Source organism: Canis lupus, chromosome 8 (assembly GCF_011100685.1).
Source record: "Canis lupus familiaris isolate Mischka breed German Shepherd chromosome 8, alternate assembly UU_Cfam_GSD_1.0, whole genome shotgun sequence".
In the NCBI taxonomy this organism is placed as follows: Eukaryota; Metazoa; Chordata; class Mammalia; order Carnivora; family Canidae; genus Canis; species Canis lupus.
In genome coordinates, this window is record NC_049229.1 from 23,587,820 (window position 1) to 23,603,947 (window position 16,128).

Sequence of the window (16,128 nt, forward strand, 5' to 3'; positions counted from 1 at the left end):
TTCTTTGATAAGAGATTTCACTTATAAAATGGTGGCAGAAGTGATTATTCAAGGTATTATACTGAGTCTGTATTCCCAGAAGATGTGATGGTAGTTTTGTTTTTCTTTCCCTGCTCCTATTAAGCTATCACAGCCCAAGGCTCTTTAAACCCCAAAGGTTTGATAAGAGCAATTGAAAAGCTATGAACAAAGTTTTAACACTACTCCGTTTCAGCAAAGAGGGATTAATTAAACTCAATTTGTAAATCTTCAACTACCATGTCGAGACATCAGTGGTTTAGGACTGGTAAAGGAGGAAATGTATGTGACAGAAAAATGCACTATGTTTTCCTTTACGTGAAAGAGAAAGAAAATGAAAGATAAGAAAACAAAAGAAGATCATGGATAGTCTCCAATGGTAGGGTAGTGAGTAGGTCAGGGACCAAAATGCTACTTATTTATTAGTGTTTGGGATGGTCTATTTTTTTGGATGAAAAAGATATTGTTGTCCTACTTACGAAATCCTTATTTGGTCCTCTCTGAGAAATCTGCCTCTCTTTTTCACGTTATAAGGACTTCAAGATTCTTAGAATAGCTCCAAAGTTGGAAATGTAGGATACAACAAAACCAAAAACAAAACCTAGGGGAAAACTACCTATAGAGATGATCAGGTTTGGGCCCAGCATGACTCAATGAAATATTGAAAATGACTAAGAGAATCTGTTGAATCACAAAAATGGAAGAAGGTTTTATGCTTTTAATATGTAAGTAAACTTCTGAATGCACAAACTTTTAAGCAGGTCCTATGAATAGATTTTTATTCATAACAATTTTTATACAGAATATTTTCTTGAAGATGTGCTATTTGTATATGCCTCTAGCTTTCTAATCTTTCATTCATTGTACTGAATGAAGATCTGTGGTGCACTATGTGCTGGCATTGTTTAAATGTAATTTTCTCAGGAAAGACAAACGTTAATAATAATAATGTCAGCACCATTTAATAATAACAGTGGCAGATAAGTGACGTTTAAAAAACCCTTTTATATTTTTTTTACCTTTTACATTTAAATAGTTTTTTTAAAATGAGAGAATAGGGAATATATACGAAGATAATTATAGAAAACATAAACATTATACTAACCTGAAAACAAGATAATTTTATGATCATAATGTGTGTGTGTATATATATATATAAACATCTATGAACTAAATTTTAGCATAAGTATGATTTTACCTATATAAGGAAAAAATATGCCAATACCTAGTATTGCATAAGACATCTCAGATCATACCAGTAGGAAATACAAAGAAATATCTTTTAAGTATTATTTACATAGATTAATTTTTCTTTTTCTTTGCCAGAAAATGAAATGGATTTCCTACTTTTCCATGCTGATTCATTTTACATATTTCACCCCTATTTATTTTTATTGCTACCATGCAATGTCTGATGAGAATTCCTTGTTAAGCTTTCCCATGAGAAGATAGTATTGAAGGAATTTGCTTTTAGTGTTCAGGTATAGTTTTCCAGTAATAAGGACCCATTAAGGTTTTTCTTAAAGAAAATGTATTTTCTAATCAGCCACATAACTTTTTCTCTACTGACTCCACTAAATCAAAATATTTCAGTTTTTATATTTCAATTATAGTTTCTCAATAAATACACTTAACACCAACTTAGATTCTTGGAAAGTGTTGCTGATAATGAAGGATGGGAGGGTGGGCATATGGCACAGTCTTGGAATCAGAGCAGACAATAAAAAGATCCTGGCTCTGAAAGTTAAAGGATAAGTGATCTGGGAAAATTTCTTAGCTCCCTTGAGCCTCAGTTTCATCATTTCTAAATTGGGGATAATAATGACCCCTATTTCATAGTATTGATAAGATTAGATGAAGCAGCACATACAACATCTCTATTGTACAATCCCTGGCATTTAATTACTCCTCTATAAGGCTGACTATTACTACTATTATTACTATTATTAAAATCCTTCAACCTACTGCCTAGGGCTCAGAAAGCCTTAATGAAATTAATAGAACTATTTCTTGAGTCTATGCTTTTGACTTCCCTTTTCTTAAAGCATTTACTTTAGAAAACTGGTTATTGTAGATTTTCTCTCTGCCCCTGTGAGTTGTGAATCTTTTTAAAAGTCTCTTGCTAGTTTTGTAACCCAGGATTGTGTTTGTCCTGAACTTTGGAGCTATCTCTTTGAAATGTAATCATCAAAAAAGATAGAAACCTGTCTCCTAGTCTCTGTGGGAGGATAGGAGCCTAACTTCAGTGAGAATAGTGCTTCAAGTGGCAAAACTACCTTATGGCAGAAGGCAGGAGAGTTTACTTTGCTTTTGGGTAAAAGCCAATTAGCCAACACAGAGCCTATGCCCCCTACCTTCACCCCAATCTTAGAAACTCTCCTGCCTTTTATTTCAGCAGAGTTGAGTTTCTAGACTCTCTGTACTCTCGCCCCTATTGCTGGCAATAGTATCAAAGTAAACTTAACTTTTCTCTGCTCATTTTGTCTGGTGCAATCTTTTTTTTTTTTTTTTTTTTTTTTGTAATTAATGCATAGTAAGTACTTGATAAATGGCAGTAGATACTGTTTTTAATATTATTAGAATAGTGATGTTAAGCATCACTTTTTTACCTATTTTCTTGAAGAATGATTATTTATACTGAAGGTATTTACATTAAAAAAAACTAGTAATGTTGAAAATTATGATGGGAATATGGCATTTCTGCATTATTTATTTGTGAAAAGAGAATCTGGAGCCAAGACAGGTAGACTGCTGTGGATGTGGGTATATAATGGTTGAGAAGTGCACGATTTTGTTCAAGATAAGGCACTAAAGTAACTATGAAAACTATATGGTTATTGGGTGACCAAATACCTAACAAAAAAATAGAAGTTATAGAAAAACCAAAGGTCTTACCATGAAAGAAACCTGTGTCCCTGTGTCCCAATGATGGTGGGTAAGGGAGTGCCAGCAAGTGTGTGGTTCACAAAGACTGGACTGGGATAAGAAGACAATAACCTCTTAAAGGAGGGTGAAGGGGAAATGGCCTGAAGTTGGCAATGACCTGGAGTTTTCTGTCCTTGATTCGCATCAGCTTGATGATATCCCAGGATTCAGTTCTCAACATGTGGCCTGGGAACAGCATAGAAATGCAAACTCTCCATTCCCACCCCAGACCTCTCTGGGTTGAGGTTTAGAAATCTGTATTCAGGGCACCTGGTGGTTCAGTGGTTGAGTGTCTGCCTTTGGCTCAGTCCCAGGATCGAGTTCCACATCGGGCTCCCTGCATGGAGCCTGGTTCACCCTCTGCCAGTGTCTCTGCCTCTCTTGGTGTCTCTCATGAATAAATAAATAAATAAAATATTAAAAAAAAAAGAAATCGGCATTCAGTAAGGCTGAAATGTAGGTAAGTTATTCATATTATTATTATTGATTTCTTAGGCAAAGCCTTCCAGTTAACTGTGTTCTTATGTATTTTTAATAGACATGATCCAGCAGATTTGCTTCAGCCTCAGATTGTATTTACCTCAATTCTTTTTCAACTTAGAAAGTTTATCATTAGGGTACAACAAAAAAAGGAAAATAATAAAAAAGAAAGATAATGGAGGGAGGAAAAAGAAGTAAAAACCAAAGGGTAGGGGAAGAAAAAAGAAACCAAAGCCTTAAAGCTTTTTACAAAGTAAAGCTACTTCATACCTAAGACCAAATGCACTTTGCAGATCAAAACTTCAAGAAAGAACTTTCTGTTTCACATGTAACAGAACAAGCAAGTTTTGTTTTGGTTTGGTTTGGTTTGGTTTGCTTTTTTTTTTTTTTTTTTTTTTTTTTTTTTTTTTGCTTTTAATGCCTATTCTGATATTTCAGGGAAAACTGCTATGAAACAGGAAGGCAGCACAGCAGGCTGGAGAGTCAGAGAGTGAATCAGGAGAGGCATGATCAGAGGCCCTTAAACTCTTTGATTTCAGGACACTTTTAAACTCTTAGAGTTATTAATGACCACAAAGAATTTTAGCTTGTATGGCTTTTATCTGTTGCTATTTACCATAGTAGTGATTAAAACTGAGAAACATTTTAAAATATTACTTTAAAATAACAGTGACTGATCCTCTATGTTTTAACATAAATAAGCTATTTTGAAAAACAAATTCTGTATTTGCCAAAACAAAATATTAAGAAGAGTGGCATCATTTTATATATTTTTGAAAATTTCTTTTATGCCTGGCTTACTAGAAACACAACTAGAATCCTCATTTCTGCCTCTTTTGGTCTTCTGCAATATTTTGTTTTGGTTGATGAACATGAAGAAAATCCAAAGCACACATATTTGTAGTAAGAAAGGCAGGACTTCATGGAACACCCAAATAACACCCTCAGTTCTCACTTTGAGAACTGCTGGACTAGGTGATTCTAGAGTCCCCAAATCACTGTGGCTTTACAACAAACACCTCCCAAATCCCAGAGACTCACCACAAGAAAAGTTTGCTTCTTCCTTGTGCTTCATTTTATGTGGATCAACTGGGTGCTTTGCTCCATAAATGTCTGCACTCAAGGACACTGACTATCTGGGCAGCCACTTGCCTGGGCATTGTCAGTCCTTGGGGGAGAGCAGAATGAGCACAGTGACATATGCTTTTGTTCTTAAGGGTTCTGCTGGAAAGTGACCACCTCACTTCCCTTCATATTTTGTTAACCAAAACACCTACTTCAAGAGGCAATAAGCATATCCTCCTTCAAGGAAACATTGAATATTGGTGAATAGAACTTAGTTTACCATACTTACACCTACAGATGTAACAAAAGATATTTGTTAAAAAACGTTTCCCAGAAGTCTATCTTTTGGTGGGAGTGTAATTTCAAAAGGAAATCACTTTTAAATATAATTATAACATTATATTAAATTAGATGTGATTTGGCTTCTGTGTTTTTTGGCTTCATTAATGGCTATCAGAATTCTAAGAGATGTTACTGCAGACAAATTTTTAGCATATTGCATAACTAAGGATTTCTTTTTAAAACTAAGCATGAGTTCTTGGTAAGAAATGTGGTCTTGTGAGAAAATGAGGCATGGCATAATTTAAGCTAACAATATTATAATAAAAATGACAACATTTGCAAACATTTATTGAATAATTATTGTGTAGTCATGTACTGTACTAGGGATTTCAGGATTTTACCTTCCACCTGAATGAATTATTGGATGGATTCCTATATGTGATCATGTGTGGAAACTTTGATACATAGTATAATAATAAATATGAATAAATGGCTTGAAGATAGTTAAAATGATTTGGATAGAAAAATAGAGTTGGTCATAATCATTTATTCAACTGGAAAAGAAGATCTATTATATGTGTTAATAATTTTAAAAAAAGATTGTTTTTCTTTCTTTGGAAAGTAATAGTCATTTCAAAGTCTTATTATATCATTAATGCTTTTATTTCCTATTGCTGCTGTAAAAAATTACCACAGATTTAGTGGTTTAAAACATTACAAATTTATTATATTATGTTTTGAAGATCTGAAGTCCAAAATTATCTTACAGGCTAATACCAAGTTGTCTACAGAGCTGCATTCCTCTTAGAGGCTCTGGGGGAAAATCTATTTCTTTCCACTTTTAGAAGCCTCTTGTGTTCCTTGGCTTCTGCCCCTTTCATCCAATTTCACAGCCTATCACTCTCACCTCTGCTTCCTTCATCACATGTCCTCTTGGTCTCTGACATCTCTGCCCTCCTCTTATACGGACCTTTGTGATTAGATTGGGCTCATCCAAATAATTCAGGAAAATCATTCCAATCAAGAGCCTTAATTTAATCACATCTGCAAAGTCTTTTTTTTTTTTTTTTTTTTTGCCATGTTAGGGAAATTTTGGAGATTAGGACATAGATATAAATGAAGGAAGGGTGTTCATTATTCTGTGTACTGTATCTAGTATCTTTTTTTTTAATTCTTAAAGGGTTCAGGGAGATTTATATAAGCTTTGGATTACTTGTGAGGACTGTAAGAGTTGCACGTTTACAATTTTGGTGAAAAATATGTGGGTTTTTTTGTATCCATAAAAACCCAAATACTGCCAAATACCCTTCTTCATTCTTAGCTGCAGATCACTTTATCCATGAAGATTGATAACCTCTGCAATTTTATCTTTTTGGATTTCAAGTGCTATTATTATCCACATAAAGAGCCTAATCATCCCTTCCATTTCATAAAGTTATTTTCATACATAACTGGGCAACCCAGCTATGCCTCATATTGAATGGTGGAGGTCTTTAAAACAAAGCAAAGCAAAACAAAAAGCACCCTTTAACCACTTAGACTTATTTCCAATTAAATAATTGTTAAATAAGAATGTGACAAGATTATCCATTAGTTTCAAGGATTTTATTTTTATTTTTATTTTTTTAATGATAGTCACAGAGAGAGAGAGAGAGAGAGAGAGAGAGAGGCAGAGACACAGGCAGAGGGAGAAGCAGGCTCCATGCACCGGGAGCCCAATGTGGGATTCGATCCCCGGTCTCCAGGATCATGCCCTGGGCCAAAGGCAGGCGCCAAACCGCTGCGCCACCCAGGGATCCCCAAGGATATTTTTTATGTTTGTATCTTGTAATACAATCCATGCCACTTGTCACTATCTCAGGTAGATCACTTAGATTACTCTGGTATGGAAGAAATATAAATGGAATAACTCCTCTGAACTGCCATACACCAGAGGTTATCAGAATTGTCATCTGTCTCATTTCTTTAAAAGAAAGCAAGAGTTGGGGCATCAGGGGGGCTCAGTCGGTTAAGGGACAGACTTTTGGTTTCAGCACAGATCATGATCTCATGGGTTGTGTGGTCAAACCAGACATCAAGCCCAGCATCAGGCTTTGGGTTCCAGGCTCAGCAGGGAGTTTACTTGAAGATTCTCTCCTTCTGCCCCTCTCCCCTTTCATTCTCTCTCTCTTTCTCTCTCTCTCTCTCTCTCTCTCTCGCATTGGGCTCTTCTAAATAAATAAATCTTAAAAAAATAAAAGAAAGCAAGAGTCAATATATGGCACAACTTTTAAGACAATGGCTTTGTTATTTTATAAACAATTTGCAGTAATTTTCCATGGGAATGATTTCCCTAATTTGTTTTATTTTGTTTATATTAATACTGATATTTGTTTCTTATTTTTGAATTAACATTGGTAATGTTTATTAAATTCTTACATTTGCTAGGCTGCATAAAGACCCCACACACATACTTTCCTCCAATACTCCTATGAAGCACATAATTGGCCCTAATGCATATGCAATCAAGCTGTGTCTCATATTATTCTCAGCTACTTATATCTTAATATTCAAGTAAAAGTTCTGCTTGCAGCTAACTTGGATATAAACTCAAGATTTCAAGTTACCTCCACAAATCTACTAAAAAAATTAGTGAGTAAATTGGACTTCTGCTAAAAGTTTTATAACAGAGATGGAACATGTTTACATACTACATATCTGTCCTATTCAAAGTATAGCCCATAGACGGGTGCCTATTCACAAACTATTTCTTACTTGATCAATGATGAAGTAAGCACAAGAATTTGATGTCACGGCAATAAGAGTTTACATTAAGAGTTTCTAAATTACTCACTTTCTGAGTATCTCTACTTATCCTGTCATGGGCCTATATCAAACTACTCATGGACTGGTGCTGGGTTGGAGGGTCACATTGGTGAAGCCCTACTCTGTAGTATAGTAAATAGCTTACAATAGCTCATCTGAAACTGATTGTTCCAAATACCTGATTAACCACGAAGCTACTTGAGATTTTACCTTTTGCAACATTTGCCAATTGGCATCCAAAGTTTTACAACCATCATGATGCCCTACCAAAGTTCAAATTTCTCATTTTTTGTTACTTATTCAATTTCTTCAGTTTATAACCTATTCAAAGTAACTTATTGAGCACTATTATGAAATGTTCTCTTCAAAAGGAATTTTTTTCTTTTTTTTTTTTTTTTTTTTTAAAGAACTTTTTTTTTTTTTTTTTTTTTTTTTTTAATTTTATTTATTTATGATAGTCACAGAGAGAGAGAGAGAGGCAGAGACACAGGCAGAGGGAGAAGCAGGCTCCATGCACCGGGAGCCTGACGTGGGATTCGATCCCGGGTCTCCAGGATCGCGCCCTGGGCCAAAGGCAGGCGCCAAACCGCTGCGCCACCCAGGGATCCCGAATTTTTTTCTTAATCACAAGACAAACTCATAGACTCATATGAAAAATAACACAGCCAGAATATAAACCAGAACTGATTCTTTTTTATTTTTAAGATTTTATTTATTCATTCAAGAAAGACACAGAGAGAGAGGCAAAGACATAGGCAGAGAGAGAAGCAGGCTCCATGTAGGGAGCCCGATGTGGGACTCGATCCAGGGTCTCCAGAATCACACCTGGGCCAAAGGCAGATGCTCAACCTCTGAGCCACCCAGGCATCCCACTAGAACTGAATCTAAAGTCTGTGAGCAAAAACCTTCCTCAAAAGGATACATTATAATACTACAGATGTTTACTAGGGAGTTGAGGGTTTTTGTGTGTTTATTTTACTTCTTTACGTTTTTTAAAAAAGATATTATTTATTTGAGAGAGAGCATGCACAAGTGGAAGAAGGGGCAGAGGGAGAGGTAGAAGCTGGCTCCCCACTAAGAGGGGAGCCCAACCAGGACTCAGTCTCAGGGTCCTGAGATCATGACCTCAGCCAAAGGCAGACAGTTAACCTACTGAGCCACTCAGATACTCCTGCTTCTTTACATTTTAATACACTTGAAATCTTGAAAAATAAAGCTGAAAATATTCCTTTGAAAATAAAGTTTAAAATAAAAAAGAACGTTGAAAATGCCCTTATATATTTGATGAGTAATTAACACCGATTAATACGATTTCTTCTTTGGGAAAGATAACTTTATGTGGAATAATAAAAAGTGACCTGAAGTTGCCAATTGTTATCAGAAGGGGAAATTTCAAGTGGTGATTAAATGGTGGTTACAGAAATTAGGATACTGGTAAACTTGAGAACCTCAAATTAAAACTTGTGAGACACACCCTACTAAGTATGTTTCATCTAAATATACATTCTGGGGATGCCCAGGAGGCTCAGTTGGTTAAGTGTCTGCTTTTGGCTCAGGTCTTGATCTCATGGGCCTGGGATTGAGCCCCATGTCTGCCTCTGCTTCCCTGGTCCACCGCCCCCTCCCCCTGCAACACACACACTCATGCTCTCTCAAATAAATAAATAAAATCTTAAAAAAATACATTCTGGATGCATGACAATTGCATGTTCTTATCTATCAATCCAGCATACCGGTTCTGAAATATTAAGCCAAGGCCAGTAGCTTTTGAACAAGGTCTGCTCACAAAGTTTTTTTAAAAAAATCAATTTGCTGCTAATTGAGAAAAATAATGGTTTCATCGATTTTTTTATAAAATAAAAACATTCAAAGAACAGATTTTTAATCATATATCTCCAAAACAAAGCTTTTAAAATTATACGATTCTCCAAGACCTTTTTGAGAGGTATACTTGTAAAATTCACAAGTGGAGGCATCATAAATCTCGTGTAAAGAGTACAGGTGAAGGAATCTGAGGTGAGGACTTTTACTCTACTTTAGTCATTTTCTATATGTAACTGAAAATATACCTACTTCCCTCTGCTGTAAATTTTATGTTTATAGCCACTAATTAATTTAGTACAAAGATGGACATGGAAAATAGAACCATTGTTCAATGTAATTGAAAAGCCTTAGTAAAAGCCACAGTCAAATATACCTTCACTGTTTGAATCACATGAGGAAGGTGGGGAGTTAAGTGACTATGCCACAAGGCTATAGCAGATTGTTCAATTTTGTAAAGAAGAATAAATTTTTTCCTATTGATCTTTTATCCACATGTATCTAATTAAACTAGATTTTAATTATCCTTCAAGGCTTTCTCATGGGTAAGAGAAATGCCAAATTTTTTTGCTAAGAGTGGGTAAGCGGTTTTGCTTCCAGCAAAAGACAATGTAGTTTGGCAGTGATGTGCAAATCTTTCTCTTTGCTTTTGTGCTTTTCAGGATACCATGAAGGGAATTGAGCAGGAGGGTATGGCATAAAAACCTCCCCAAATGAAAGAAGAGGCCACTTCAACCTCTTCTATGTGGAGGGATAGAAGATTTTAGCATAATAACATTACAATAGCTCATTGCTGATGCAGAAACACTTAGAAGGGGTACATTTCATTTACATAAAAATTCTTTGAGGTAAAGAGCCATTTGTGTTTGGTAAATAGGTTTAGTCCTTGTTATAGAAACTGAGTCTCCAGGGCCTGTTTATTGGCTTGAAATAGTTTTACAAAGAGAGACTGAAGTCACTCTGATTAATTGAGAGAAAATTTGAAGCTCTCAATTTTCTCCAAAATTGAGAGGAGAGTCCAAGGGATAAAAAATGAGCAGAGGAGAACGGCAACAAAGGAATGACAGACTATTTTACGCTATGGAATATAAATCCTCATTAGAATACACCCAGATCTTTAATTAAAAAATAAACATCTAAGGAACCAAAAATTATGAGGAGACAGGGAAATACGAGCCAAGGTTTCTTGAATATCTGAGAGGCATGGAGGTTCCTGTTGAGATTTTGGTTATACTAGGGTGGACTTGCTGTTTTCATTGTTATTGTTTCCCTATCGCTGAGAATTAAATATATCATGTCAGATTGTGTAATAGTTCATTTTATATTGCATCAGTAAGGATTACGTTTGGAAGTACATGACATAAAACCCAAGGAACTGTGATTTAAACGAGTAAGAATAGAGTTTTTTAAATCTCAAAACAATATGAAGACCTGGGAAAAACTCTCTCCCCGAAAAGTGTCATCCGGGAACCCAGACACCATCTTTAGCGGGTGGTCCTTACAGTAATGTGTATAGGCACTGGTTCAAACGTACTGCTAAACTGGCAGGTATCCTGTTCACATGCCAGAGAGAGAGAAAGGGAGAGAGAGAGAAGAGGGAGAGACTTGGAACTGCACCCCTTAATTTCCACTATGTCTCATAAGTAGAATGGGGCTATGTGGTCAGATCTCAGAAGGTTGCTAGAGAGAACAGAAGGCCAGTACACTAAGAATATCTGCCTTAGGGGTGTCGGGTTGGCTCAGTTGTTTAAGTGGCAGACTCTTGATCTCAGCTCAGGTCTTGATTTCAGGTTCCTGAGCTCAAGCCTTGTGTGGGCCTCCATACTGGATGTGAAGCCTGCTTTGAAATCAAAATGTCTGCCACAAGTTTGTTCAAATGAATTCATTATTTTTGAGGGGAAGGTATTGACAATATTCATAGTTTAAATCTATGTCCTAATTATAGTTAATGTTTAATTGATGGCAGAATATTAACCAATCTATTAACAGATTAGCTGATGTCTGTCAGATTTAATCTGATCGGTAGTGAAATGGAATAGAGGGGCCAGGCAAAAGTTGGTTGAAACAGGCTTTAAACGGGACTCGCTCTTGGGTGAGGTTCTGCGGCCAGCAGGGAAGGGAGAGAGTGGGGAAGTCGCAGGCCGGGGAAGGGGAGCCCAGGCAAACCGCAGGGGGGTCTATAAAGAATTTTCGGTGGGAAGATGGGGGCAGAGTGGTATTCTGATTAGGGCAAGGATTACAAGTCTTGTAAACTAAGTTAGGGTAGGGCAGCAAGGCGGTGTTGTTGGGAAGTTGCTGGCCTGGGTGGTTGGCCGTTTTGAGGTCCCCAGTCTCACCAGCCCAACAATGTCTTCACCAGCATATTTTTTTAAAATACTGAAACATTGTCTTATTTAGCAGTTTCTTGTTTCTACTGATAAATTACTGAGGCAAGAATATTGATAAAAATTATTGGAAACAGCAGCTGTGAAGGCTGGAATGATTAAAATAAATTGATTATTTGTCCAGATTGTGTTAAAAATATGGACAATTTCAAAATTAATAGTAAATATTTATCCAGTGTTTGTTGTGGATGTTGTATTATGTTAGGAATTATCTTCATATTTAACTTTCAACTGTGCATCCACATGAAATACTTGGTAGGGGTGCAAATGACCTGTGCCGGTGCCTGAAATTGTACATGTCAAAAATTCACACCCTCCTCAGATAATCAACATACGTCTGACCACCAAAATGCAAGTATTACTGGAAGGGTAATGTATTTTAACCTCCAATTCTTTTGTATTTCAGAGTTAATTAGAAACCTACTTGAGAGACAGAAAGGACTTGGGGTGCGGCCTGACTTCCAAGATTTTAGGATCAGAGGCATACATCAGAAGGGCTCTGGATAGGGAGATTGAGAGCTAATATGTACATACTTTGTAATTTTGATCATAACTAATATAGAGAGGAAACTAAAGAGTTAAACATTTAATGAGACCTGTTAGAACTTCTAGAAGTTAGAGGTTATCAGTGTTAAATCTTTATGACAGCCCTCCCTGAAAATCTATTTCTGCTTGAGGAATTTTAAAACATATATCTGCTTCTGAATTATTCTTGTAAGAGGTTTTCACATCCAACTTAGTAGAATACCCAAATGCAATGAGATAAATGATGTCCTCTCTGGTTGGCAACATGCTGAGATTTTTAATCTCTAATTCTGTTATCCTATCATTATCTTCTCCTCTGAATTATGTATATATACTGTCAATTAAACTAAAAACCTTTCAATAAATTATGCTTAGGAATGTAGAAACAGTGAATCTATTCTGAATTAATGTGATATTCTCTCTTCATTATCCTTTATTGGTTTAAGAAAAAAGTAAGTGGCCTCTGAACCTTGGTCTGGTATATAATTTTGAAGGACTATTTGCTTGAAATTAGGAATTCTCTCTCTCTATCAATAATTTTACAAATGAGCAGTAAAAAAAAACTAGTTCAGATACCTCAGCACTAGTAATGGGTTATTAATCTACATTATTCAATTGTTCTAAAAGTGATACAGAAAAATCTCCACTAGAGTGTGTCTTTCTGCCTTACTACTTTATTGGCAAAATCACCACACATAGCCTCCTTACTGTGATATACAGGGTTAGGGGACCCTATTCTGTGGTCTGCAAAAGAGAAAAACATGGGTAGTAGAATGTGGGTTATACTATTTTTTCTTTCTAGTTTAAAATAATTTCAAACATACAGAAAAAGTTGCAAGACTATTACAAAGAATTTTTTTCTCCTGAACTATTTATTTGAGAATAAATTGCCAACACGATCTTCCATCATCTTTATTTTATTTATTTATGTTTTTAAAGATTTTATTTATTTATTCATTACAGACAGAGAGAGAAAGGCAGAGACACAGGCAGAGAGAGAAGCAGGCATGCAGGGAGCCTAATGCCAAGTCCCAGGTCTCCAGAATCATACCCAGGGGGGAAGGCCGCGCCAAACCGCTGGGCTATAGGGGCTGCCCCATCATCTTTAAATACTTGGGTTCATATTTCCTACAAAAAGAAAAATTTCCTGTATAATCACAATGTGACCATCAAAGTCAGGAAATTAATATTGATACATTACTGCGGTATAAACCACAGACCCAGTGAACTTTTGTCAACAGCGCCAATAATTCCCTTTATGGCAAAAGAATCCAGTCCAAGAGCACTCATTGCATTTAGCCATCATATTTTTTTAGTCTCACTACCTGTAACAGTTTTCCAGTCTTTCCGTGATTTTTGAGACTTTGGCACTTTTGAGGATTACAGGTCAATTACTTTGTAGACTGTTTCTCAATTTGGGTTTTTTTGATGCTTTCTCATTATTAAACTCAGGTTTTACATTGTTGGCAGAGATGTCAAAGAAATAATGCTATGTTCTTCTCCTAGCATCCTAATAGGTGGCTCATGATTTTGATTTCTCACATGACTGATGTTGATAATTTTGGTCACTTGATTAAATTGGTGAATGCCTGGTCTTTCCACAGTAAAGATACTCTTTTCTCTTTTGTATTTAATAAATATTTTGCAGGAGGTAGCTTGAGATGATGTAGATATTCTATTTCTCCTCTAAATTTGCTTACTTGTTTAGCATACATTGAGATTTCTTGGCTGAATTACTTTTTTGGTATGATAATTGTCAAATGATTTTTCTAATGCTATTATTTCTTTTATATTTATGAATTGGCATTCTTTTGTAAGGAAAAATTTTCCTTTTTCTCTCCTATTTATATCAGTATTGGCTGATGGATTATTGTTTTGCCTAATGAGATATTTGTTATTTGTTATTATTCATTTGTTGCGCACATATCCAGATTTGGCCACCATGAACTCCTTGAAGCTGTCTTCTGAGTTAATTTTGTTTTGTTTTGTTTCTGTTTTTATTTTGATATGTTGCCATCATTCCCTTTAAAAAAAAAACACATTTTCTTTTTCTTTCTTTTGAGAGAGAGAGAGCACATATGATTGAGCAGGGGTGGGGGAGTAGAATGGAGGGAGAGGCAGAGGAAGAGATAGAATCTTAAGCATGCTATTTATAAACCAGGATCTGTGACTCTTGGTATGGTCATTGCCATTAGGGTATTGCTCTTCTCAGGCCATACAAGTAAATAAAGCAATGAAATACACACACACACACACAAATCTTTCCTTTTACACCCATATTTACTTCTATATCTTTATAGATTGAAAATTATATGATTTCACACAGATACTTCCAATTCTAATATATCACTCTCTATATTAAAAATGAATTTATACTAAAGCCTGCTATTGAAACCAAAACCTCAAATTCCTTTTCCAATCTAATACCACAAGGTCCATTTTAGTTTTCTCCTTTTCTGTATTTCAGATAGTAAGCTCCACTTATCCACAATATATTAACTATTAGATCAATGCCCTCTTTGTGTAACCAGCTCCCCATTATCACAGGTGCTTATCCTCTGCATAGGTAGCTCCTCACCCTAAGGGTCTGTCCACCCATCAAGATGTCCTCTTACTACTTATCTTCCCCTGTTTAGACCCTTGCTTATTCAATCCAGACTCTATGAGACCACAATGGGCTTCTGTTACATGCCCTCCTCAGACCACTTAGGCTCTGATAAAGCCTAAACATACAGAGCCTCTGATGCACTTCTTCCCAGATAACCTTCACTCCATTTAGTTTTAACACTTTTTTTTTTATTTTTTATTTTTATTTATTCATGATAGGCACACAGTGAGAGAGAGAGAGGCAGAGACACAGGCAGAGGGAGAAGCAGGCTCCATGCACTGGGAGCCCGACGTGGGATTTGATCCTGGATCTCCAGGATCACGCCCTGGGCCAAAGGCAGGCGCCAAACCGCTGCGCCACCCAGGGATCCCAGTTTTAACACTTAAAGATGGGCCACTGGCCATCACCTCCCCTCCCCCCACCCCCAGCCCCACAAAAATACCTAATTTGCTCAGGTTACACTATAGTTTTAGGGAGAGATGAAGAGAGAAAGGGAGACAAAGGAAAGAACAAAGAAGGATGAATATATATATATGACAATATATGATGGGAACATATCAATATATATACAAAGAAAGATAAATATATATATAAATATATAAATATATATATATATATATATATATATATATATATACACATACATACATACATGAAGTAAAGAAGATGGAAAGCAAGGCAAGAAAGAAGCTATACCATTATTTAAAATTTTGGCGTTACAGGAGTGAGTGTAGACATTTTCCCACATACAATTGGAGGTGCTGATTATTTCAACTCTTCCATAGCAAAATTTAACTGGAGGTTGCTTAAAACAGTAATCATGCCAAAAGGTGATGATTATATAATAAAATACAAAGTACATGAAGCAGAAGAATTTAAATCTGCTCATGATCTCTGTGATCATTTTAGTCTATATAATTATAGGATTCTCAGGGGAGAAATAGATGGGTACAGGAGTATGAAGGAAGGTTTCAGAAAATTTTTATTGTCAGGGATTAGCTATGTGGTGGTTTTTTTTTTTTTTTTTAATTTCCAGAAAACAAATACCAGAGTGGCAGAAAGAGGATTAGATAGTATGGGATTATTATCATTCTGGTTTTGGCTTGTAGGTTAATATAATTCGATTGCCTACTGCAGTGACTAAATGTCTGATAGAAATCAAAGCCTAAACTGAGTGCATTGACTGTGATGACAAGTCACATCCATCTGAAGATC